Raw genomic sequence first — 24,580 nt, 5'->3', positions numbered from 1 at the left:
GCCACCCCAGGAGTGAATTTGCGGTCACCCATACATTCATCTAGGTTGCATTTTAAAAGAGGATCAGGGAGGGACGTTGTTTTATGTGAACTGAAGTGGCAGTCTCTGGAATATGCATCTGCCTTTCAGCATGACCTGTTCAAGTCAGAGGTTAGGTTAAGACCCTGGAGTGAGTGACCCTCGTGCAGTTAAACTTACAAATATGTAACATTTCCATCAGGGCTGGGTCAGAGATTGCTCTGTAAGCCAGGTCAAGCACAGGTCACCACTTAGCACCCTGTAGAAGGCAGAATACAGTGACAGGGCTTTTAGTCTTTCCATGTAAGACTTGTTTTGTGTACCCTGTCATTTCTTGGTGAAAAGCCTCTGTGGTCATTCCAACTGTGGAGGTGTCTGGTGAGGTACATGCAAAAGGGAGCACTGTACTCAATTACTGGTCTAATGAGGGATGAGCATAATGGAATTATAACATCCTTAGGTCTAGATATGATGCCTTTACTTATAAGATGTGCCACATAGAAGTATTTCCTTACTACTGTGGATAAGTAGTGGTCAAAGTTCAGACTGCTATCAACCTGAGTACCCAGACCACGTGCCACTGGGTCTACACTTGGGGAGTGCTATCTATAATGTAATTAGCCGGGATGTCAGATTTCCCGAACGGGATAATAATGCATTTTTGCATTTAGCTTTAATCTGTGGCTTTGGCACCAATCATTTGTCTGTAGTATATTAACATCACTGGGGGACTCGGTGATTCCTCCCAATTTGCAGTCATCAATGAGCATGATCAGCCACAGGCCGTCCACATTTGCCTGGATGTCTGAGAAATTAATTCCAAACAGTAAAGGGCCCAGCACAGAACCCTGTGGTACACCACTGGTGACTGATCTTTTGCTAGAAGTGAAGTCACCAACTTTGACAGTACATGTCCTGTTGGTGAGCCAGTTGGCTAACCATCTGGTAATGGTTAATTCCCTACTGGGAGACTTTCTCTATAATACCCGAGTAGAGGATTGTGTCAAAAGCCTTGGCTAGGTCAAGACAGGCGATATGCACCGTCTTTCCCTCGTCCAGGGCCTTGGTGACTTTTTTGAAGAAGTCAACTATGTTTAACAGGCATGATCTACCTTTAATGAATCCAAACTAGATTGGGTCCAGATTATGAAGATTACCTATGTCCTTGTTAATAAGGTCATAATGATTCTTTCTATTGCCTTACACATGAGGGTAGTCAAGCTTATGGGTTACAACAACTTCCTCACTACAATACTATTTCAGTATGCTGCACAAAAAGAAGTGACCTTAGCTGCTCACAAAAGTAAAAAGGATAGCGGACAGCACAGCAAATAAGTTAGAGGAAATAACATTAAACAGATGGCATGCCTTATTTATTGTCAGTAAAGGATTCCATGCCATTTGAAATAAAAAATGCAATATTCTAAAGCCTGACCACAAAAAAAAAAAAAAAAAAAAAAAAAAAAAAGATATGTTACTTAGATTTCATGGCAAAATGAAAGCTGTGTGCTATTGTACCATTGCTGCAGCTTTAAATGACTGCAGCACTTCAGGTTTAGGAAAGGCGAAACTAAGAAAAAGTAAGTGCGTATAAAAATGTGAAGGGAACCTGAGGCGTGATAGCAAAATGAAATACTGGGCAGAGAGTCAAGAACCTTTTTTTTATTTCATGTAGACAAATCTAAAATTTGTGAGAAGAAATGATGCATTACAATGTGTTCAGCAGATTGTGCAATACTGCAGTCAGAAGACATGGCCTGATTATCCACACCATGGTCATTAAAAGAATATAATACAAAGCTTGAAATAAAGTTCATAGGCAAGTACTAGGTGAGTTACCCCTGTGGACCACTTTAAGCCTAGACAATTTCTCCTTCAAAGGTGAGAATCAAACCCTGTACCCCTGTGTCTGTGAGGTAAACATCTAAATCATTATACCAACCCACAACCCATCTAGAAAATTAAGAAAGAAAACAATTATGGAGTGTTTAATGGCCTGAGGTGAAAAAATGTGTCCAAGTACCATTGTTTCTAACTAAAGGTAGAAAGACCAGTTTTCTACATTTATTTAACATAACTGCTTATATGACAACTACTGATAAAGAGAAAGTCTGAAAGTTAATATACTATCTTTAAAATTAAGCAGATTTTTCTGGCTACACTACTGTGTGAAGTAAAAAAAAAAGTCTTTAAAATGCTTACCAAATGACACTTGGATAAATGCAAATGGCTAATTTTAGATAATATGAACAAGTGAACATGAAAAAAGTTAGAACTTTTATGTGAAATGAGATAATTGTCAACAATCCTCTTTTTCCCATTTTATACTTGAAGTCGGAGTGTCATATGATATAATCATGCATTTGAAGCACAAACAGCTGTCTTGTAGTTACACAAGACAACATGCAGGACGTTGGGCTGCAATGGATACTCTTGTTGAGAAACACATTCCAATATAATGAAATCTCTTTACAGAACAGATTAACACGCAGACTCTCATACCTATCCTGAGTAATTAAGGAGCACAAACTGATGCTGTACTTGACTTATAATCTTTTCACGTGTGGCTGAAGCTCTGAAGCTTAAAGCAACAGGAAAAGACGCTACTTAATGCAGTGGAAAAGTACCACTTGTTCTGATCCTTATCCATTGTAGATAAACTAAGCTCCAGATTTGACAAAGCAGACACTACTGCAAGGTAAATCTCCTGATCAAAAGACCAAGCATTCCAAGGTGACATTAAGAGCGTAACAAACATAATAATGTCTTATTATATACTTCTTATTGTAACAACTGTTAATTGGCGTTCGTGAAAATCAACTGCCAATCATTAGCAGACCGGAGTTCCGCTGTGGCGACCCCTAACCGGGAAAAGCCGAAAGACAACAGCATTGTAACAATTGTTAATGTCTGTTACGTACTTTGCAGATAAAGATTCTAGTTGCCTACTGATGTACTATGTTCATCTGTAACTGTTTGTAATTAATTGCTATGTTAATCAAATTGTTAATCGCTATGTAAATCCAATGTAACTACTGTCTGTATATTTTAACTGTGGAGCATTCCTCCCTGGGCCTCCGCTGAAAATGGACCTACGTCCAGTTGGACACTCCCTGTCAACAAATGTAAATAAATAAATAAATGTCAACTTTCTAGACATAGTTAAATATAACTATATCCCTTGTAATTATGCCATCTCCCTTGCCTATAAATGGAAATTTCTCTTGTACACACAAAAAAAACTTGCCACCCCAATTTCCCCATCCTTGCTATTCCCGACTGTGCTTCCTGTTACGCTCCTCATGCTTCCCTCTTTATGAATAGATAAGACCATTTATTCAGTGAGGGAAAGTGGACTTAATATAAACTGCTTAATTTGATATATATATATATCTATATCTATATATATATATATATATATATATATATATATATATATATATATATATATATATAGATATATGGCTCTACTTCACATGACAGAAAACTCATTTGACGGAGACCAAAATACCCAATTTTCAAACTACTGAAAACTCATTTCACTGAATTTTAAGCCATAGCAATTATGTGGGTTTCCCTTCACCTGTGACTTGCTTGTGATAAAAAATAAATTAATAAAAATAATAAAAATTACTGTAACTTAAAGTGCTGATGGTCGGAATGCAGACAGTCATGTAGAAAGTAGTGTTGTAGTTTTTCTAAATGTGGGTATGTCTCTCTACATTTTTATGGGAAGTATCTAAAGTAATATGGTGGATGGTTTGTGCATTCACAGCAGTTGTGGCAGCATGTAGAGTACTGTAAGGCAAGTAAAAGCTATATGCCCTTTTTCCTACTGTAGTGCAATCCTGAAGTTAGTATATATAGTTGGGGGGTGTGGGGGGACAGCCCCCCATCTAGTTTGGTTTTATATCGTCCAGTTTCTGTTAAAAGGGTAAGTAAGTAGTTTTTAAGTTCTGGAAAGAGTTAGTCACTGCTGTTGTAAGTGTGCATGTCTATCGTTTAAAAGTTAGTACTTTGAAATTAAGCATTGTAAGCTTTCAGGGAAAACAGGATTCAGTCAAATGAGTTTTCAGTATTTTGAAATTCTGTCAAATGAGTTTTCTGTTATGTGAAGTAGATCCACATATATATATATATATATATATATATATATATATATAAAAAAACAACAGCAGTGACTAACTCTTTCCAGAACTTAATCCAGGATCCAGTATCTGTCTGCCTAGGACGACATGATTGACAGACCACGATGCTTTGCCAGAGATGGCCTGCACCTGTCACCCCTGGGATTCAGGTTACTGGCTAATGCTCTTGCCATCCCTATAGTGCCTTTTTAGGCAAAGTTCAAAGGACAAAACCACCACCGTAACAGGTACAAGCATGCAAAATCTGAAGGTAATGCTACTCATTGCTAGAAGACTAAACCTCAAAATGCACTCTCTCGAGGCACTCCTAAAAATGGAGAACATCGATATCTATGCAGTAACTGAGACCTGGTTCAAGGCTCCAGAGAGCACCCCTGCAATACCAGGCTACAACTCTTACCACACTTTTCGGCCACCAAACCAGGACTGAAACACTAAAGGTGAAGGAGTGTCAATATTCATCAAGGATATTCACACCACCAGGCTAGTTGCCCAACACAATGCATCTGAAATTCTCCCGGTGCAACTTACACTAGGTAAGACTGCAATCCAAATTGTTGCTTGCTAGAGATCCCCCACCATACCCCAAGATTCTCATTACACATTTCTAAACATACAGGAAAATATTAAGATATAACCAAACAACCTAATACTGGGTGATTTTAACTACCCTGCCATTAAATGGGAAAACTACTCGTCTACCAACACCTTTGCCCAACGGTTCTTGGAATTCATAAATTCCAATGCCCTGGATCAATACACATATACACATATATACACATATATATACATACATATATATATATATATATATATATATATATATATATACATATATATATATATATATATATATATATATATATATATATATATATATATATATATACATGAAAAACAAACAAATCTGTTGGGGGAAAAATATAAAAAATAAAAAACGTACAACAAGCTGGTTGCTTAAGTGTGCACACTCAAACTAATACTTTATTGAAGCACCTTTTGATTTAATTACAACATTCAGTCTTCTTGGGTAGGAGTCTATCAGCATGGCACATCTTGACTTCGCAATATTTGCTCACTTGTCCTTGCAAAAGTGCTCCAAATCTGTCACATTGCAAGGGCATCTCTTGTGCACAGCCCTCTTCAGGTCACCCCACAAATTTTCTACTGGATTTAGGTCTGGGCTCTGGCTGAGCCATTCCAAAACTTTAATTTTATTTTAGTGAAGCCATTCTTTTGTTGATTTGGATGTATGCTTGGGGTCATTGTTGTGCTGAAAGGTGAAATGCTTAATCTTCAGCTTTCTAGCAGATGCCTGAAGGTTTTGGGCCAAATGTGATTGGTATTTGGAAATGTTCATAATTCCCTCCACTTTGACTAAAGCCCCAGTTCCAGCTGAAGAAAAGCAACCCCAAAGCACGATACTGCCACCACCGTGGGGATGATGTTATTTTGGTCATGCAAAGTGTTGTTTTTGCACCAAACATACCTTTTGGAATTGTGGCCAAAAAGTTCAACCTTGGTCTCATTAGACCAGAACACATTTTCCCACATGGTTTTGGGAGACTTGATGTATTGCTTTGCAAATTTTAGCTGGGCCTGGATGTTGTTAGGTGTAAGAGAAGGCTTCTGTCTTGCAACCCTACCCCACAGTCCAGACATATGGAGAACACGGGAGATTGTTGTCACATGTAGTATACAACCAGTACTTGCCAGAAATTCCTGCAGCTCCTTCAGTGTTGCTGTAGGTCTCTTGACAGCCTCCCTGACCAGTTTTCGTCTTGTCTTTTCATCAGTTTTGGAGGGGCTCCAGTTCTTTGCAACATCACCGCTGTCCCATATTTTCTCTACTTTTTGATGACGGTCTTCACTGTGTTCCATGGTACAGCCAATGCTGTGGAAATGTTTTTGTACCCTTCTCCTGACTGATACCTTTCAACAATGAGATCCCATTGGTGCTTTGTAAGCTCTCTGCAAACCATGGCTTTTGCTATAGCAGGCAACTGAGTACATGTCAGGAAAATCCTATTAGGAGAGCTGAACTTTATTTAGGGTAATTGATAGCAGGTGTGTACCCAAAAAGGCTGAATGCTGTAATTAAATCAAAAGGTGCTTCAACAATGTATTAGTTTAAGGGTGTGCACACTTATGCAACCAGCTTATTGTAAGTTTTTTAGTTTTTATATTTTTCCCCTAACAGATTTGTTTGTTTTTCAATTGAATTGTAAAGGTCATAGGTCACATTAAAGGTGGGAAAAGTTTTGAAATTATTTATTGTGGTATAATTTTTTTATATCACAAAAACCCGGCATTTTAACAGGGGTGTGTACACTTTTTATACTCACTGTATCTATATGTACCTACAGATATATAAATAGATATATTCATATAGATATAACTATATATAGATATATGCGCATCTGTGTGTATATATTTATGGGAATACTTAAAATACAAAAAGAAAACTCCGTGGTAACCCTCAAAGTCTCAGAAAACCCAGTATACAACCTATACTGGGTCAAAAAGAAACTCTGGAGTGTGGAGGGTGTGAAGTTTACTCTCTGAATTATGTTATGCACGTAGTTCACTAATAAAAATCGAACTGTAAAATACGTAAAACAAAATAATAAAATAGAAAATAGTAGATAGTCCACAGTTGAGTTAAAAATGGAATATCCTTCAGTGAAACTGCACTTTCACTAAAACGGACTCGGGTTTTTCAGTTTTGATAGGGTGTACTTTCGATGAACGAAAGTAGACCCATATACACACACACACACACACACACACACACACACACACACACACACACACACACACACACACACACGTATACATATGTATTGCAGCAGCACAGTGGTTAATTTTGTCACCTCACTGCAAGAGGTTCCCTGGTTTGATTCTCGTCTGGGGCGCCTTCTTTGCGGAATCTGCATGTCCTCCCTGTGTGCGCGTTGGTTTCTTCCAGGTGCTCCAGTTTCCACCCACATTCCAAAGACATGTAGTAGGTGGACTGGATACTCTAAACTGGCCGTAGGTGGTAGTGTGTGGTGCGGAAGAACTACCGCTGCAGGGCTAACCACCCGTAATGTAAACTTTGGGTCTAGATGACTGTCACTGTTGAAGTGACACCCAAACCCCATGTGGAAAAATGGAAAAAAGGGGCTGTGGATGCATGGACAGAAACACTAAGAAATTTGACAGTAACCTGGAACTTATGAGGTTAAATAACAACACTGCCACTGCAGTCATCAGCAGATCTGTTCTGAAACACAGTGTTCTAGGCTACACATGTAATATGGTAACTTACAAAATCATGACTTGGCTGAAGAAAAATATACCTGGTAAAGAACACTGAAGCATAACAGTGTTCTAATTGCTCTATCTCACCTGCATATACTTGCAACAGAAAACTGCACAGCTGCCATATTAAGCAAGGTCTGTGGGGGCTCAGAACATGCCGTCCAATGACGTAATCTGAACAAGTTATAACATACTTGGCAGACAGTCTCTATGGAGCCTACTTACAAAATAAATAATAGAGTATACAAACAAAAGTAATGTTACATTATATAATGAGGCTCTACAGGGATTCACTAATTAACGTGGCACAGCATTCCTGATCTCCAAGGATAAAAAACAGCTTAATTGGTACTATTAGGGACAACAGTCACAAGAGGCACACTGGAAGACAGAAAGAATAGTTTGTCATATACATTTTGTAACTGGGTTTATGTTCTGTACACTTCATACCCTACTGTCTTAGTGTCGTATACATTTTGTAACTGCGTTTATGTTCTGTACACTTCATACCCTACTGTCTTAGTGTCAAATACATTTTGTAACTGCGTTTATGTTCATTACACTTCATACCCTATTGTCTTAGTGTCATATACATTTTGTAACTGCACTTATGTTCTGTACACTTCATACCCTACTGTCTTAGTGTCATATACATTTTGTAACTGCGTTTATGTTCTGTACACTTCATACCCTATTGTCTTAGTGTCCTATACATTTTGTAACTGCGTTTATGTTCTGTACACTTCATACCCTATTGTCTTAGTGTCATATACATTTTGTAACTGCGTTTATGTTCTGTACACTTCATACTCTATTGTCTTAGTGTCATATACATTTTGTAAATGCATTTATGTTCTGTACACTTCAAGCTCTATTGACTTAGTTATGGTTTTCAGCTGCAGGAAGCAGCACCCTTACTGCTGTCTGTGTACTGCAGATACAAACTTCATTCTTCATAGCTCACAGTGCTGTCACTGTGTTTAAACCCACAACAAGAAATGTATGCATTCAGCATTAATTTGTGCTTACAGAAGGGTGTGATCTTCACCTATAAAGGGATGCAAGACTACAATGCTTGAGTGTCACATAGGGAAAGGATTCAGAGTCGTCCCCCATATATGAAAGGCAGCACTTGGTTGGCATTGTCCCAGCCAAGATTTATAGTGTGGTCTAAGAAGGCAGACCAGTTAAGCAGAACTGAGCAATCACACTGGGTTTGGCACAACAGGCATTTTATACACCTCACCTGCCAGCCAACAGGAGGAGGGAATTAGGAGCCCTAAAAAGTACCAAACCCAGCTGCAGGAATGCTATGATCTCTGGCACTCACCTCCCCTCATCCAGTGCTTTTGGAGATAGGAATAATGAATTATCCCACAGGAGAAAGAGACTTAATGGTTGCTTGGGGGACAGTGACACAGACTAAGAAAAACACACAAAAAAATCTACATTCATTCTTGTAGACACCAGTGGAATACATGCAACCAATGCAAACATTCAGACTCAGAGTTGCATCATTTTTGGAGATGAGCATATCCCATATAACCAGAAGCAGCAGCAGCACCCAGTGAATGGTTCTGCATAAAATTAACATAAATCATTCCCAGCTGCAGTAACCACCCTGCTGAGCTTTTGCATGGTGCCAGTCAGTCAACTGCAATATAATTTATGTTACAAACAATTACACAAACCATTCTTCAAACCCAAACTGTGTACTCGTAATAGCCAAGGAAGTGTCGCATTAACTGAAGAACACAGCTCATCAGTCCCCAAGGGGTAACGGGGAGAAGTACATCAGCAAATAAACAGCGCAGGTCAAGACGCAGTTAACAATGTTTTATTAGGAATAACAGATGTGGTTTTAGGAACCACTACAGTTTGTCAAAGTCTAATCCCCAGAGGCAAGCTAGATGAATCATATTTGTCTAAATGCATAACTGTGAAAACTGTGGATGATACCTCCATTAAAGCAAGCTTCCTTACTTGTATATACTATCTCTACCAGTGGCACAACCATAGGTGTGTGTGTGTGTGACCTCTGACACAAGTAAAAAAAACAGCTTATACAGCTGATCTCACAGCACAGCAAACATATATAAAACCATTCCAAGAGTTGTGACCTCAGGGAGCTGGGATTAGGGAGATAGCACTTTGAGAGTTACCACACTTCAAACTGTAGATCCTGCTGCATTTTTACTGTATCAGCTGAAAGAAGAGGGGACCTCATTGACAGACCCCCCCATAACTACAACATCTGCTTGTTGGCAGGAGAAAATACTTCTATCTAGCCTGACATTTAAAGTCTGCCTCTCTTCTTACCTTCTCTCCCCTGGTTCATTTCTTCCATCAGTCATGATTTAACATTTTTTTCTTTTGAACATAGTGGCCTCATTAGGTTCACTGTCTTACAGCTCTAAGGTCTGGGGTTCACTCCTGACCTCCAGTCACTGCCATTATGAAGCACACATTCTTCCATGGATTTCTCCAAGAGGGTTTGCTTCTCCCCATTTTACAAAAATGCTCTGGTTGGCTGACTATTATAATCTGTACAAATACAAAACTTTTACACCCTGGCCTTTGTGGCTGAAGAGAGAGTCTGCAGGCCAGTTCACTTACTAATTTAAAGTAAAAACAAACAAAATCTTATGCTGAAAGCACATGTTCTCAGTGCTGGTTCTTTACTGTGGCCTCGTACACCTAAGACATTAATGAGCCTGGACCCAGAGCCTGCCAGTGCAAATCCATTCTCTCCGAGGCAATTCCAGCAAATCTAGGCACTAATATAAAAATATGACATCTACATTGAAAATGAGTAATACATAAGCACACATTTGCTCAAATTACCCGGGAACTCCAAAAGCCAGGTCTGGATAAAGGGACAATCCATGTTAAGGGGATGGTGGGGTGGTACCTGTAACCAGCCAAGAAGGGTCACAAGTACCATCCCACCATCCCCTTAGCATGGTACCTGTGACCAGCCAAGAAGGGTCTCAACCTACATCAGCTATTATATCCAACACAAAGGATCCTCTCCTTCATGGGTCCAGTAACCAGGCAGAATCTCAAACAGTAATCCCAGACTGAAAGGAGCCAGAATCCAACATATGAATTAACACTGTGAAGGGTAAGTTTGTTAGTGGTATGTACCAAAGTAAGTATGACTCTTAGGTTCATACGTTTTTACTTTGTTTATGGCCAAAACACATCAAGAAGGTCAGCCAATTTTGCTGTTGTAACCAAGACAATAATGGTTAGTGGCTGTGTGCAATGAAGACTGGGGTGGTAGGATGACATAATGGTTAAGGTGTTTACCTTAAAGACACAAGGTGCAGGGTTTGATTCTCACATGGGATAACTGGCTAGGCATTAAATGGCCCAAAAGGGCAGTTAACCTGGTACTAATCTATGAACCTCTATGAACCAAATGGCTGCAAGTGGAGATATCTACAGTGGAAACACTTTTGAAGGAAGGCAGTAAAAACAGTCATGCCACAAGAGGAGAACTCTTTGACCTCATTGTTTTTCATCAGGTGATGAACCGCTTAATGGCAAGAGATGAGGCTGGTGACAATCCACCTGGGAAGGATTTGTGCATTTCTCCCTAGACTGAAAAAGATAAACAGCTGTTTGGGTTTTTTAAACCTCCGCAGCCCAATGTCAGGTGAAACCAGAGCTGATAGTCAGCTCCTAGATTGTGAAGGGTTTTCTTTTTCTCCTCTTCTTCTGCTGCTTCAAAGATGACAGACTGATGAATGGACTGGTTCAGGCACAATTCAGTGAAAGGAAAAAAGTTGTGCACTCACCATAACGTTCCATCTAAGTAGGTAAACTTCATTTGTCAGCAACCTGTGGGTTTCTGATCCGATACAGATCCGAGCCGGCAGCATACCAGGCAAAAAGATCCAAGCTCCAAGCTCCTCCCCCTACCCATACTACACTGCAACCTCCTTCCAAACCTCAGATCGAGTTTGCCACTCCATACATGACACCAACAAACTAACCTGAGACCCCTAAACCAAGGACAAACCTCCAACTTGTGAACTCCGGACATCGAGTTTAGCAAAAAAACACCAAGGTAAGGGGAAGGAGGGAGGGATGGTTACTAACAAATGAAGTTTACCTACTCAGATGGAACGTTATGGTGAGTACATAACTTCTTTATCTGAAGTAGTTAACTTCATTTGATCAGCAACCTGTGGGACAGAGTCCCCAGCTACCCGAAATCTTGGGAGGCCCTTAAAGAAGGATATTCCGGAGCACTGCAGAGCCAAAAGAAGCCCTTCCTCTAGACACCAAATCCAGTTTATAATGATTAATAAAGGTGTGAGAAGATGCCCAGGTAGCCGCTGAGCAAATGTCATCCAGGGAAACTCTAGACCAGAATGCTGCAGACATGACCATAGAACGTATAAGAATGGCCATGAACTCCTACTGGTTCTGGTAAACCAAGCTCTTTGTATGCTTGTAGGATACAAAGGGAAATCCATCTAGCAAGAGTCACCTTTGAAACTGGTTTCCCTAAAAAGGGCTTAGAAAAAGAAACAAAAAGTTGATCAGATTTACGAAAGGCCGCCATCCTGTGCAAATAAAAACGTAACTGCCTGTGAACGTCCAGCGAATGAAGTTTGTATTCCCCTTTGTTCTGAAAATTAGGGAAAAAGACAGGCAAATTAATAGATTGATTAATGTTTGTCTCAGAAGCAACTTTAAGAAGAAAGGATGGATTAGTCCTGAGAGACACCCTGTCCTTACGAAACACAAGATATGGGGGGTTTCATACAAAGAGCTTGCAGCTCCGACATTCTCCTTGCTGAAGTTCTAGCTACCAGAAAAGCCGTCTTCCATGACAAAAATTTTAAGTCAACTGATGCCGAGGGCTCGAAAGGAGGTGCAACTAAGGCCTGAAGAACCGCAGTCAGATCCCACAGCGGGGACGGATTCTTACTAACAGGTCGCAGAAGAAAAGTGCCTTTCAAAAAGGTCTTACAAATTCTGGCAGCAACGAGAGAGCCTAAATTGTCCCCTACAAGGAAAAGAGAAATAGCAGCCAGCTGAACCTTCACTGTGGAGGAGCTGGCTCCTTGCTGGAAGATACGAGACAAAAAGTCTAATACCACTGGGATCGGAGCAGTAAAAGGATCTAGATTTCTCTGTGAAGCCCAAATGGAGAAGCGTCTCCATTTGCTAAAATAAATTTTCATGGTAGAGGATTTATTTGCCGCAACCAAGATAGATTTAACAGGAGAAGAGATACCGGTAGTCTAGCAACTAGTGGAACTGGAGCAGCCAAAGCTGTGAACTTCAGTCTGTCCAGATTCGGAAGAAGCATTCCCAAGGGATGACGAATCAGATCCAGAATGGGATCCAAGGTGGAGCTATGAGATGAGACCAGAGGCAGGAGAACCAGATTTGACGAGGCCAGAATGGGGCTATGAGGATCAATCTGCTCCCCAACCAGCAAGCTTTCTGTAAGAACGTTATCATGAGCAGAAGTGGGAGATATGCATAAAGAAGACCGGGTGGCCAAGCATGAACAAGAGCGTCTCTGGGGCTTTCCCCCATTGGGGAGATTAGAGCGAAAAAACTCGCTGCACTTCGCGTTGGAAGGCAATGAGAAGAGATCGCAGCAAGGCTGACCCAACTTGAGGAAGATCTGTTCCGCTCCACAAGGGTTCAGAGACCACTCGTAAGGAGAAAGGATAGTTCTGCTCAATTTGTCCGCCAAGATGTTGGACTGACCTGGAATGTGCGTTGCTATCAGCAAGTGGTTGGTGGAGATCTCCCATTTCCAGACTCTCATGGCTTCTCGACAAAGGGGATAAGACTTGGTTCCCCCATTTGTTGATATACCAGACCACTGACATATTGTCTGACAGAAAGTTCACACCGGGGATCACACCAACAGCACTACTAGATAGGGGCCAAGGGTACTAGCTGCTAGTACAAGGGTCTAGAGAACTACTAAAGGGGCGGTGAATACCGCACAACCTGGCTGGGCTAATATATGCCTTCGGGCAGATAGCCCAGTACCAACCTATGAACCTATAACCTATGACTGGATCAGAATAGTTCCCAGAGGTAGATAAGCATGAAGGGCCTGCAACGCTAAAAGGACTGCTCTCATCTCTAGAACATTTATATGCAGAACAATCTCGTTTTGAGTCCATGTGCCTTGAACAGTCCTGCCCAAACAATGCCCCCCCCACCCTAGGCGGGAGGCATCTGTGGTGACCACGGCTTGGGGTTGGGGCACAAGAAAGGGACGTCCCTCCTGCAAATTCCAAGACTGGAGCCACCACGTGAGAGAATTTCTGCACACACTGCTCAGAGGGATCGGAAAATTTAGAGGTCGATGAAGAATAGATCACTGAACATGCAACGTCCACTGTAAAATTCTCATATGCAGAAGAACACAAGGGATCAGGTTGACAGCTGCTGCCATGGACCCTAAGGCTCTCAGGACTAATTCTGCAGGGGGTGCAGAGGACTGCAGAAGCACTAACACATGAAGTGTCAGGCTGTGTAGTCTGCCTGAGGTTAAGAATGCCCTGGTCTGACAAGAATTTATTCTCACCCCTATGAAGTCTAACACTTGAACAAGTTGAAGGGAAGACTTCCTTAGGTTTAAGGTAATCCCTAGCCGAGGTGATATCTGGAGAAAGAAATCTCTGGCTAGTAAGAGTAGATGCCTAGTGGGGGCAGTGAGGAGCCAGTCGTCCAGGTACGGAAAGACCTGAATGCCCTGAAGTCTCAGGTGGGCCGCTACAACTGCCATGACCTTGGTGAACACCCTGGGGGCTGTGGTGAGACCGACGGGTAGGACCGTTTATTGATAATGACTGACCCCTAGCCGAAAGTGGAGGAACCTCCTGGATCGCCTGTCCATCAGAATATGGTAGTATGCATCCTTGAGGTCTATCGAGCACAACCAGTCTTCCTCCTGCAGGAAGGGCAAGATGGATTGAAGCATGACCATCCAGAATCCGAAAAAGGCAGATATCGGGTCCACTGCTCGAACAGGAAAAAATGCTGTAATAGTTGAAATACTCCACGTACAATCACACTCCTGCTTCAAGAACAAACTCCGTTGTCATAAAAACTCTGGTTTATTTTAAAACACAAAACACTCCATTGACATAAGTTGTAGATGGTTGAGCGCTTTCATCTGATCTCTCAGATTTCTTCAGAACCACCATTACCAATTGGCACACCCCTTTTATACTTAATTTGGCGCCAAAAAGTTGTTGAAAATTTTAAAAAACATTTTATGAACTTTTTATGAACTTTTTATGAAACAAGTGTTCCAATATTTAAAAACCTGATTCATTCACTACTAATGCATCTAGCAACTGGAATATATGCCCTAAATGCCAATACATACAAAATTTTTTATATTTAAATAAACATTTCATGTTTTTATAGTCACCAATATGTTGTTGTTAAAGTATATATGCTAATGGTATTAAATAGTACTGTAATATTAATGTAAATATTTGTATATTTAATATAAAAGTAATTAATACTACAGGAGTATATTTAATGCTAGGAAGGTCATACCCGGTCCAACACTAAAAAAGGTTTAATGCTAATAAAATCGTGGTTCTTCAAAAAATATTTCTTTATGGAACTGATTAACAAATAGTCCAGGACAACAGTCATGCTTTCCACAGTGGCACAATCTGGAGAAACAGCAAACACATGCAAATTAACCATGAAATAACTGAAGCTTTAACGTTACAGATACTTGTGATTGGTCAGGATAACTTTCAAACTAACTGACGTGGGTTGTACAGAGTAGCACTCCACTCTAAGGGCATATGCCTACAAAACTGAATGATTCCTGACAATTTCAATTTATAATACCCAAGCAACAGATATGAAGGGATCAGAGGATCATTATTAGAAGCCATGCCCTGAGGGGGAGCCAGTGGTCACCCAACCATGGAGAACATTCTCGGTCACAGAAAAAATAATTTCCTGTACTGACTGACACCTGAGAGTCAGAAATTACACCATTCTCAGCCAATAAAAACAAGAATTAGTTTTGATAGGATTAGTCTGGGAATGACGGGAAGGTGTACAGGAATCTCCAATGGAATGGAATGGAAAAATGCATCCACTGCTACCTCCTCCTTCTCTTTCTGTAGCAAATAAAAGGGTAAGGACTGCATTCTCACTAATGCCAAACTGGACAATTTCTAAAGTCTTCCATTTCTGGCAGATTCAAACTATACATGGCCTCTATACCTGCAAAAGTAGGACAGGACTTGAGAAGCAGCTGAACAATTTTACCAGCTTGCTCTTCCTTGGGATGCAATGCCTCCATCTCCAATCCATTGTCAGACACGCACTGTTTCTCTCCACAACAGGTAAGACCATGTGCACTATTGCTTGTTCAGACAAAACATGGTGGACTAGTTACCTGATTAAATAAGAGCCGTCCCTAGAAAAAGTTCCAAGTGGGAACCAAAATTCTTGAACCATGTGGAAACCAAGGTGTTGTCTCCACCCCAAAAGTACTACAACAATACACAGAGAATGGATCACATGAACCATCAGGATTTTACCCACAGAGAGGGAGAGCCCAATGGGACAGGGGGACGAGGGGTTCTATGAGAAGGTAAACAGTGACAATGAAGTTAATCATGATGTAGACAATATCATTAGTAATATAAGAGGAGATTTTAAAATATACAACCTGAGCTCACTTATCATCACACAGGAATGGGCAGAACTTTTTCAAAGAGGTTTGAACTTTGTCCCTGTGAAGACACCAAAAGTTGAAAATTGTATTCTTGAATTTAAGCTTTTTGTAAGGAAACTTAACCTAAGGCTTTACTTTGACAATAATACACAGTTCTGACCAGTTGAATTATGTAGGAAAACAAGCACATTCAGCCCACCCCTGCATCCCATACTACAGATCTAGGAGAGTCTTTGTACAGCACAGATTAGGGAGATTTTTTTGAAAAGCATTATATCTACTAACAACCTCACTGACGAGGAACAAAGTCTACTGTTTGACATTGTGGGTAACAAAAATATCAGGTTAATGAAACCATATAGGGGGAGGTTTGGTAGCTATGGATCAAGAAGCTTAAACCCAAAAGATGCTTGTACACATATATAGTGACACCTATGAAGAAACTTCTATTAATTTTATTTTATTTATTTAACATTTGTTGACCGGGAATGTCCGACTAGGTTCCACAGAGCCTGTTTTCAGCGGAGAGATGCATGTCTTTGGAATGTGGGAAAAGCAGGTACCTGGAAACCCCAGCGAACACAGGGAGAACATGCAAACTCCACACAGAAGGCACCCCAGCCGAGAATCGAACCGGAGAACCTCTTGCTGTGAGGCGACAACGTTAACCGCTGCACCACTGTGCTGCCCTTAACCAACTTAACATTGCATATAGACACACAGATATAATACTCACTGACTTATTACTTGATAATCAAATAACACTTGGAGAGTTAAACTATATGCAACAAAAAAGTCCACACACCCCTACAATTTTTGGTATACCCAAGATCCATAAGTCTACCACTGATCCACCCTTAATGCCCATAGTGGCTGCAAAGGCATCAAAGACATTTTCTATGGCACAGTATATAGACATGAACCTAAAAGATTTATTAAAACAATTCCCACATATATTACAGGACTCATGGGACTGTCTGAAGAAAATTCAACAAGATATACACAATGAACATCTTATATTTGCCACAACTGATGTCCGAGATCTATTTACAGTTATTCCACATGATGAGGGTATCATTATGTTTTATGACTTTCTTTGTAAGCATTCTGGTTTTACACATTCCAGAATATTGATGTTTCAAACAGTTATGGACTTGATACTCAACAACAACTTTATTCTCTTTGAGGGACAATATTTTAAACAAAAGATTGGGGTAGCCATGGGGACATCATGTGCGCCCCTATTTGCCAACATTGTCCTAGCCGAATGGGAAACTTCTAAGGTTTTTACATCTGAACTATTCAAATACTGTAAATTCTATGGACGTTATCTGGATGGCATTCTTATCCTATGGGGAGGGACCTATGAGTTATTGTATGAATTCTTTGAATTTTTAAACAAAAGTACACATTTTTTTACAGTTCACAATGGACATTAATGAAGACAGTATCCACTTTTTAGACATTACTATTAGGAAGGATAAAGTCAATCACAGGTTTACCTCCACGTTATACAAGAAGCCAACTTACTCCAATACATTGTTGCACTTCTCTAGTGCTCACCCAATGCACCAAAAGAGATCCTTGGTGAAGGGACAGGGAGTTAGGTTGGCAAGGATGGTCAGTGAAGTAGTTTTTCTAAAGGAAATGGGAACTCTAGAGAATATGTTATTAGGAAGAGGTTATCCTAAACATTTTCTAGAACCCATATTTCAGGAAGTCATTACAAAGAGAAAGCAAGGCCATTTTATACCTCTGTTGGGGAAAGTACTTAACAACAACATAAGTGGCATGGTAGATATCTTACATAACACCAAGAATTATTTTCAACATTCCACAGTACTTACTTTTAGTCCACTTTTTGGTAAAATTAAAGAAATTTTAAATCACAATTGGTTACTCTTTGAGATGGAACAACAATTCAAAAACAAACTAGGTGACCATCCGGTAGTTGTATACAAGAAAGACAAGTCAATAAAAAACTTGCTTGAAACTAAGGTAACCAATTTCAAAGGCAAGATGGTGAAATGTGGACATTGTAATCAATGCCCATATATTTTTGAGAATGAGTCCTTGTACATTAAGGGCTTTGGCAGGGTAGTCCTGAAGCAAAGGCTTAACTGTCAAAGTAAATGTCTGATATATATAGCTATTTGCCAACAGTGCTATAGTTTCTATATAGGGAAGACTATTAATAGTCTCAACAAGCAAGTTTACCAACATTTGTATGACATCAAGAAGAGCAACCTCAAGAATGCGCTATACAAACACATAAAAGAATATCCTGGCCATCAATTTAGGTTCAGTGCCCTAGAACAGATAGGTAATAATGACACGGGGGGGGTCCTTCTGATATTTTCTTGGAGTATCGTGAATTAACGTGGCAGCTTAAGGTGCAATGCAACATACCCCCCTGGGCTTAATGAAACTGTTTCAATTTCTAGTTACCCTAAGTTAAAAGCTGAATTTCATATGTAAAATAATTTTGTTTAAATATTTTTATTTATTACAACACTGAGGTTTTTAAATCAAATTAATATATTTAAGATGGTTTAAGAGGCTATTTAATGTTATGTATCACCAGTTTTTACATGTTCTAAATGTTTTATAATCCAAGTTTGCACAATATAGTCTTTACTGTTTTGAATGCTGCTATTAGGAATATGTACAGAAAATGAAGCTTCCCCTGCTGCTAGTTTTTATAGAGGATCTATTATTAATTGTATTTTTATAAATAACATGAATATATACTTTTTTAAAAACAATTAATTATTCAATTATTGTAAGTCATGTGACAAAAGTGTATATTTAAACAAGTGGTTCATTGTGCTTTTTTTATTCTGAAGAAGTCATTGCTGACAGCTGACGAAAGCGCTAAATAAAGGTTTTCTGGTTTCCTTCTGTGAGCCGTATTGCTCTTCCTTACATTATTCAGTTTATTGTGGTTGTGTTCGTGTTTTTAGTCATGCAAGTGGAGCAGGAAGAGCAAGTGGCGAGGGTGGAAATTAGTGGAGGTTCTTTTTATGAATTGAATAATTCAATCGTGACCCTCACAGCTCTTCCTTACATTATTCAGTTTATTGTGGTTGTGTTCGTGTTTTTAGTCACACATTCATGAATTACTGTAAACAAATGACTAAAATTCAAGTTTTGGGAGAAAATAATGGTAACAGGGTTTGCCTAATAAGAGGCTGGCTTCAATTGCTTACTGATATAAAATTCCAGCAGTATCCAATAAATCTAACAGATTAGTCGTCGCCATCATCATCAACCCACTTTTTGACATTTTCTACATGGGGTCGGGGTTTAACGTCAACTATCAAGTGCCACCCTCCACTTTCTTCAACACACATTCAGGCACCACTCAGAATAGGTAAATATACTACAAGTACTGGGAGAAAATAACAAACTGCTGCAGGCATAAGGCCTTGCTTGACACATGGTGCCGTAACTGACATTTTTTAGTATTTGACCCCAGAACATCAAAGAAATCATTTTTATAATACTACTTAATAAAAACAGGAGATAATTTCACAAGGGAAACAACTGTAAGTGAAGTCTCCTTTTGGAGCTGAAAAACTGCATTTCTGCCTGGATATTAAAAACGCCAGCTAACGCAATCATAGGTTGGTACTAGGCTATCGGCCCTAGGCCCTATGCAAGCCTAGCCATAACAATTCCCTGGATATTTCTTCCCACAATATTTACTTCTCCAGGCCCCTGTCTAGCAGGGCGACTGACATGATCCCCGGGTTGAATTTCCTATCTCCCATCCAATCATCAAGGTTCCTTTTGAAGAGGGCCAAAGAGGCACTCTGCTTGATATGTATGGGCAGTCTATTCCATAGTATGGGGAGTCTCTGGATCAGGAACCTATCCCTCCAGCATGTTTTGTTCATTGTGATGACAAGGTTTAGATCCCTGGAGCATGTGGCTCTGAGGGATTGGGATTTCTTTAAGTGGAGCATGTCCAACAGCTCAGGGTTTGACATGGCCTTGTATGTTAAGCAGAGATCGCCTCTGAGTAGACGATATGCCACAGAGTATAGCTGGAGTTTTTTTAGGCGGTCAGTATATGGCATCTGCTTTAGGCCTGTGATTCTTTTAGTGAGGTATTTCTGTGGCCTTTCAAGCTGTTGCAGATGTCTTGTGAGGTACATACCAAACATGGCATTATACTCTATAATGGGTCTAATGAGGGATGAGTACAGTGGGACAATGACCTCCTTTTTTCTGGATGAAAAGCCCTTAGTGATGAGGTGTGCCACATAGAAGGATTTCCTGACTGTTGTGGCAATGTGGTTATCGAAAGTGAGTCCACTGTCCACCTGTGTCCCTAAGTCTCTAATCACACTTTCGATGTTTAGTGTCCTGCCACCTATGTGGTAATTCATGGGTACATGTTTTTTCCAAAGGGGATAACTATACACTTCTTGGCATTAAGCTTGAGCCCATGGCTCTGGCACTAGGCATCTGTTTCTGTAAGGCCCTTTTGTAGAAGATCCACATCATTTGGGGATTAAATAATGGCTCCCAGTTTGCAGTCATCTGCAAACTTTGTTAGCCAGAGTCCCTTAGTGTTGGCCTGTACTTCAGAGAAGTAGATGCCAAACAAGAGTGGTCCCAGGACTGAACCCTGAGGTACTCCACTTGTCACTTGTCTGGAGCTGGATTTGGAGTCGGCTACTTTTACTGTCTGGGTTTTGTCAGTAAACGAGTTAGCAACCCATCGAGTGACGTAGGGATTTATGCCCAGCTTAGTAAGTTTATCTATGATTCCAGAGTGGGGGATGGTGTCAAAGGCCTTGGTGAGGTCCAGATAGGCTGTGTGGACTGCCTTACCCTGCCTTACATGAGAGCATTAAGCAGATTTCAAACTTGCAATTCTGGGTAAAAATAATACGAAGTACCAGTTATACCCTTGAGATTGCCAATAAATACAATGCCCAAAGTTTAACCCAAGAGTCAGGATTCTAGCACTTTCTATACATTCATCCTATATGTAATTATTTATTTATTTATTTTACCAAGTGTAGTCTATCTTACTGAGAGTGTCTGATATCTGCAAAACTGTCAGCAATGACGACAGAGCAAGAGCTTTTATATAACTTTCAGGGTACACTGGTCAGCAGGGTGTTCAGCGAGCAACCCCATATGGTGCTAATATCTGTGCAAATGAACATAACAAGAGGTTCCTTAATCCATTCCTCCCCCCAGACGTGGGTGTTACCTTCTCTAGCTTTGAATCTGAATGTACAATGGCTAACTAGGACCCCTCCTCCTTGGGTTAATTACATTGCAACAAACACAATGGATTATTATTCACATGCAGTTTGAAAAGTAGCCAAGTCTTTGAGTAATCTACAACAGAAAAGTGACTTAAGCCATTTCCTGTATTCATTAACATGCATTTTTACTCTATTTCCACATTTTACAAAAAAACAGTACAAATTGCAAAGAACTACCACACAGTTATGACCACTGCTGCAATCTCCCTACCCAACAAACAGCATCACAAATACTTCACTTAGTGGCTATACCAGTGATGGCAAACTTTTTAGGTTCGGAGTGTCAAAAATTTGGAAGATGCCTAGCTGACTCTGCTTGTATGTCACCCCCCCAACAAAATAAACAAACAAATAAATAAACAAACAAATAAATAAATAAATAAACAAACAAACAAAATTAATTGATTAATTGATTAATTGATTAATTAATTAATTAATTAATTAATTAATTAATTAATTAATTACTTCATTAAAAATAAAACAGCATGGCTCTCAATACATCAGTGATAAATCTCAACAAATCAGGAACAAATCTAGAAATAAGAGACACAGACAGTTTTTAAACTACTAGTACTATTAATTTGAGACACCGACAGAAAAAAATCAGCGTGAATGAAAATACATTTTCTGACATAAAATTAGTCTAGAAATCTAATTACTGTCATTACTAAGTGTAAAAACTTGCCAGATTTAGCAAGGATTAAGAGGGGCAGTGGAGAAGAATGTAAAAGAGCACACTCCTAGAAATGCAGACTACATGTCCTTTGCAGAAGTGTAACCACAAAGAAAAAACAGCGTCAGCACTGCCCTTTGCAGACTCTATCGAGAAAGTATACTGAAATAGTCTGGGGTTAATAACTTCCTTACCTCTGCAGCAGTGTTGTTGAACTGGCTCCTGGTACAAAATAATTCAATGCACTTCACACAAGCAACAAATGCAAAAGCAGTTCCTACCGTAGTCACCACTGTCTCTCACTTGCTGAACTGGGCTGGCTTGAACTCCCTCACCTCCTTCAGTGGTATCAACTCTCACTCGCCCACAAACTAGTAAACCATCCACTAAATGTCCCATCCCTCCAGAATCTACTCCAACCCTATCGCACCACCAGACCACTAAGATCCAGCAACAAAAATCACTTGCAGATCACTAAAGCCAATAACTCTGCTGGTGAAGCACTATTCACTTGCACCATAGCCAAATTATGGAACTCCCTCCCACCCACAATTACCTCCGTACCATCATGCACCAACTTCAAAACTTTATTAAAAGCGCACCTAAAAACATGCTGGCTATGCCCTTGCAACTCTCACTCTAATATCATCCACCCCATCCAACCACTACCTTTCTTTCCACTCCACTAACTACCTTGATTATAGCAAGCTCAGATGCTCTTAAGCCAAGTACTTATTATACAGCAGGAACTTCTCATTGTTACATTTCTTAATGCCTGTTATGTACTTCACAGATAAAGATTCTAGTTGTTTACTGATGTATTATGTTCTTCATCTGTAAATATGTTGTAAGTAATTTCTATGTTAAATTGTTAATCGCTATGTAATCCAATGTAACTACTGTCTGTTTATTTTACTGTGGAGCTTTTCTCCCTGGGCCTCCACTGAAAATGGACCGACGTCCAGTCGGACACTCCCGGTCAACAAATTTAAATAAATAAATAAATAAATAAATTTGGTAACTCGGGTGTTGGTGAATGCTGGTGTGTCACCCAAAATGTCGTGGCGTGTCACGGTTGACACGTGTGTCATAGGTTCGCCATCACTGGGCTATACCATCACTGTCAAGTACTTCTGCTTTCATAAGGGGGGGACACATTTTCAGATTCACCTCCTTTCTTTCTGATTACACTAACCTCATCATTAACGGCTTTGGATCATCTCACAGCCCTACATACAGTGGTAGCCAGTCACCGACACCATATGAGCACTGCCACTACCCACTCCATAAACATATTACCCATAACATTTCCTGAAATACACTTATTTGCTAACATTTCTAAACAGACTGGCAACGTATCAGTGTAACATGAAATGAGATGTTATTTTGGTCATCAGATAAAAGTACTGAACACCCCCCACCCCGTGTGCACACATGCACTTGCGCACACACGCGCGCGGAAATACAAGACCCCTCCTTAAATGAGCACTTTGCTTTACTGCTAATCCAGCTCTAACTCTGCTTATATTAAGCATGCAAGGTTTATGCATTCCCTTTGTGGCACACATTTTTAACAGCTGCATTATTTAAATGAGTAAATGCCAACAGCCAAAGCAGTTAACTGCTCCAGTCATTCACACTGCATGTTACACACTCATGTTAGGCAAACAACTGCGAATTCTGTTTGTGATGGACGGTGGAAGAGAACCACAGTAGCTCAAACTTTTACTGAATTAAGAAATCACAATTAATTTCACTTATGCTTACTTTAAGTGTACTTTGATGACATAGCTTGAAATCTGAGTGAAAGTATGTACCCCCGAGTCTGAGAACAAAATGGTGATTATTAAAGTCCAGTACACTGGAGTTCATTAATGTTATTTCAGAAAAGAAACACAAAAAATGTTTGAAACTATCAATGCCAACAGAGTGCTGTGATGTGCAGTTACAGGGCGGTGGCTGATGTCATATCCTCGCACCACACAGGGTACAAATAAGGTCACAGCTGGAAAACTGTGTCCCGTTCTAGATCATAAGGAGTGAACAGACAAGGGGCCGGTAGAAAGAATGCAAAAAGTACATAGCAACATTAGAAAATTGAGAAGCTCAGACTATGAGGCATGCACAACGAAATGTGGAAATAAAATAAGGAAGCATGTTCTTCTCAAAAGATAAACTGAAGTGGCTGAGCTGAATAAGAATGTGGGGTAATGGCAACATGAGAGGAATGGAAGACAATGAATTCTGACATTTAAAACATATTATTACAGATGATGATGGCTCATAGCATATAGTGGCCAAAGGGATTAAAGCAATGTACAACAGACAGGTTGAAGGGTCCTGAGACAGACAGAAGAAAGGATAGGGCAGGAGAAAAGAAGGTAAATGTATTCAGGGATGAGCTGCAAAAGTGGTGTGGGCTTAATGGCATATTTATATTAAAAGT

General features: G+C 40.0%; 1 protein-coding gene across 1 annotated transcript in view; it reads right to left on the bottom strand.

The window, feature by feature from the left end:
• ERGIC1 (endoplasmic reticulum-golgi intermediate compartment 1) overlaps positions 1-24,580 on the bottom strand; it is an 864,031-nt gene that overhangs the window by 497,304 nt on the left and 342,147 nt on the right. The window lies entirely within an intron of this gene.

This window comes from Protopterus annectens, chromosome 4.part0 (genome assembly GCF_019279795.1).
Source record: "Protopterus annectens isolate FY-2018-M chromosome 4.part0, PAN1.0, whole genome shotgun sequence".
NCBI classification, from domain to species: domain Eukaryota; kingdom Metazoa; phylum Chordata; order Ceratodontiformes; family Protopteridae; genus Protopterus; species Protopterus annectens.
The sequence above is the reverse complement of the archived record's forward strand: the minus strand, read 5'-3'. Positions and strand labels throughout refer to the sequence as shown.